Source organism: Mixophyes fleayi, chromosome 6 (assembly GCF_038048845.1).
Source record: "Mixophyes fleayi isolate aMixFle1 chromosome 6, aMixFle1.hap1, whole genome shotgun sequence".
Taxonomy (NCBI): domain Eukaryota; kingdom Metazoa; phylum Chordata; class Amphibia; order Anura; family Limnodynastidae; genus Mixophyes; species Mixophyes fleayi.
Window position 1 is genome coordinate 186764501 of NC_134407.1, and position 3527 is coordinate 186768027.

A 3527-nucleotide genomic window follows, 5' to 3' on the forward strand; every position below is an offset into this window, starting at 1 on the left:
TGATTGTTGGGGTGCATTTGGCATGAGATTCAGTGACCAAGGCAGCTTAACTTGCTTATATTTCACATGCAATGATGTTTAAGGGGAGGTCAGCATGGAACCCAGATGGAAGAAAATCATCAGTAAAGAGAAACACTGAATCATGATATCCAAACTTAATTTGAATTGCCAGGCAAACAGGTAAGCAAACAAAGATCAATTGACAGCAAATTTCAACCTGAAGTATTAGCAGCCAGTTTCATCCAAAATGGTCCAACAAGAATCCTATAGGGCAGGATGTCATACCCAATTTGCAGTGTATAAACCTGCTCATCATACCTGCCACCTGACAATGCACATTTGTGAGTTCAGTGGCTCAAGCAGCGCAGTAAATGTACTACCAGGCAGTGGAGAAAGATGATGTGGGCAGAGAAATCATCCTTCACCATGCATTAGCCAAACAGATGAGTGTTTGAGTAGCATAAACCTGAAGAACTCTACAGACCTAAGTGCTTGTTTTCAACAGTTGGTTCTGCAATATGGCAGGGTGCATTTTCCTGACATGGTTTGAGTTCAGACATCCCATAGAAGGCAAGGTCAATGTTAATTGCTACCTGGCACTTAGTGATCATCTTCGCCTCATATTGCAGCATTTCCTCCCTGACAGGAGGGGTAATTGTAACCCTGCGAGCAGGTCCCTCTTACCTCTCTGTCTATTAATACCCAGTCTTATTTTATTACTGTGTTTGTCCGCAATTGTAACGCACTATGGAGTATGCTGGTGCTATATAAATAATTGCTGATGATGTTGATCATGTTCTGGAACAGAGTGTTTTCTACCACAGTCGGACATCAGCTGAGTAATTTCCTTGTAGAAGAATGATGTCACATTCCTCCCGCAGTGTTGCAGACATTGGTAGAGTCAATTCCACAGCACCTACAGACCAAACTGGTCGCAAATAGCATTTCCAAATTTACGGATAAGAGATATGAATAGGTTATTTATTAGTGAGATGCACATGAGTGACACATAGTTTAATTATCTCACTATGCATTGAGTGCAGCACCGTGTGCTTTGTGCAGTGGCCTATGACTGAAAAAAATCTGTATTCAGCACTTTGTAAAAATAGTATAAACTAAATAAAAGTAATAAGAAAGTCAATATTAACATTGAGAATTTCCAAAGCTATTGGTAAAACTTTCACTATTTAATTAGAGGGCAATTAGAATGTTCACATTCTATTTCAGAATAATTAAATATGTGCCACTTATGAATTTATCCCACTTTTATAACTTTTAGCATGTGACTTTATGTAGTGTTTTTTTGTTTTTGTTTTTTTTTTATTAGATTCTTTATCAGCTTTAGGGAGGTTGGCAAAGGATGCTGGGAGGTTTTCCATCAAGAATGTCTACCCCTGAAGTAGAGGGGATTGTGTAAAGTCATACGCTCATAAAATATAACAATGCCATTTAAAGAGCGCCCATCTCTGCTACATACAGTGGAGGCAGACATTTTTTGGTGTAAACCAATATTCCAATAGAATATTAGAACCAATGAGAATGCAGCCTATCAATTTTTTAGGTAACAGTGACATCAGTGAGGCACTTAATAACTAATGTTCATGAGGCTTTGTTCCTTGTGAATTTGTAGATGAGAGGCCATAAAATGTCTGTCTTCACTGTAGGAGAGCAACAGGTTTATTATTAGCAGCACATACAAAATACACAAGTGTATAGCAGTAATTAAGTGTCATACGCAGTGAGAAATTAATCTACCGCAAAGCATAAGAAAACTGCCACAAGCATAAAATTAATGGGGAATGTTAATGTCAAGAGAAATAAAACCGACAGACATTTAGTGAAAAAATGCACATAGGGGCTGAGAACTACACCAATTTGCATAGCGTATGTTACGTGTAAGCGTTCCGTGCATGCCCCGGAAGGTGGGTGCAAGCATATTTGTGTGATTCTGTCTCTTCCGTGTCTGGAGAGGTGGGAGAGGTGGGACAAGCGGTGTTCTGGTATAGAACGAGTACAGTAAGAACTTGTTCGCGCAATTGTGCACCTGAAAAATTGTATAATTTATAGGTGTTCAGAGGCAGGTGAAAATAGTGGATAATGACGGTCTCCAGCACTAACGAACTACTTGTGATTGTTTGCTTACGATTACACTACTGATGCTGATTGGTGCTTTTTTCGTCTCTGGGCAAATATTATGTGTGCAAGTTTAAGCAAAACTTTTTTTTCCATACATGAGACGGGGAGTTATTTCTGCTGTATTAAAGATGATTTCTAAGATTTAGGGATGCTTAATTGCGAATGCATTTGTTGCCCATAAAAAAAAAAAAGGATAAAAACATGGGATAATTGGGATGTAAATGTCTGTGACATGTGTCTGGCATAAGCCGGTGCCTATATTACAGGTGCCGACCTGCACGGATTTTAAGATGTGTATGGCTCAACATATGGGCGTAAATATGATATTTTACTTACCGCTTTTTTAAGTGTAAATTTTGCCCCATTTGTGACCAACTATACATAAGGCCCTTAGGGGTTTATTTACTAAACTGCGGGTTTGAAAAAGTGGAGATCAGATTGTAGCTGTCATTTTGTAGAATGCACTAAATAAATGACAGCTAGAATCTGATTGGTTGTTATAGGCAACATCTCCACTTTTTCTAACCTGCAGTTTAGCAAGTCTAGTCCTTAGTCTGTTGCACAGGATTAATGAAAGTAGCATGGCAGATAAAGAGATTTGGAAAATATATGACATTAATTTTCACAACTTTTAATATATATTTATTTTATGACATGCTTTCTCTCTCATATACTATGCATATTTTTTACATTTTTCCCTTCTGTCTGAGTGTAAAAATTTTGCTTCATGTCACTTCCTAGAAATGCATCATTCTGCTTGTTACACGTTCACATGCTGCTTTATGAACCTGTGCAAGTATGCAGAAGGTTTAACTGTTACATTTTGTCATGACCTTTCATTCATGCAACATGTTTGTCAGTGTTGCCTCAGCATATAAAAAGGAGATATTTAGTCAGGAGAAACTGGGAGTTTTGGAGAGGACACTCAGTTCGTGTGATCCAGAGGTAGGGTTAGCTGTGACTTGTGGTCTTACATCCATCCTGTACCTGTGCCGCCTGATCCAGAAGATTTTGGGAACATTTTTCGAGGGAAGCTTGTGTAGAAGCAGGTCAGAAACGGGACACTTTCACTTTTCCTGTTCGCTTAGACCGGAAACTGAGAAATGTGCGCGTGTTTTTATATTTCCAAGTAAACCACTTCTCAAATTCCCATGTAAACTGGGTTTAAGAGTGGAAAATTTCTCTTACCTATTCTTTGGGTGGTACAGAATTCTGAAATTCCTACAGACCTGCTTCCTTCTGCCAAGAGCAACAAGGATATTGTCCTTTTAATGTCTTAAAGGCTCTGTTTTCTTGTAATGCCAAATGTAATATTTTTTTGAAAACATTACCCCAGAAGTTTTCCAGCTGAGAAAACAGGCTGGTGAAAAATAGTTTCAGAAAACAAAATA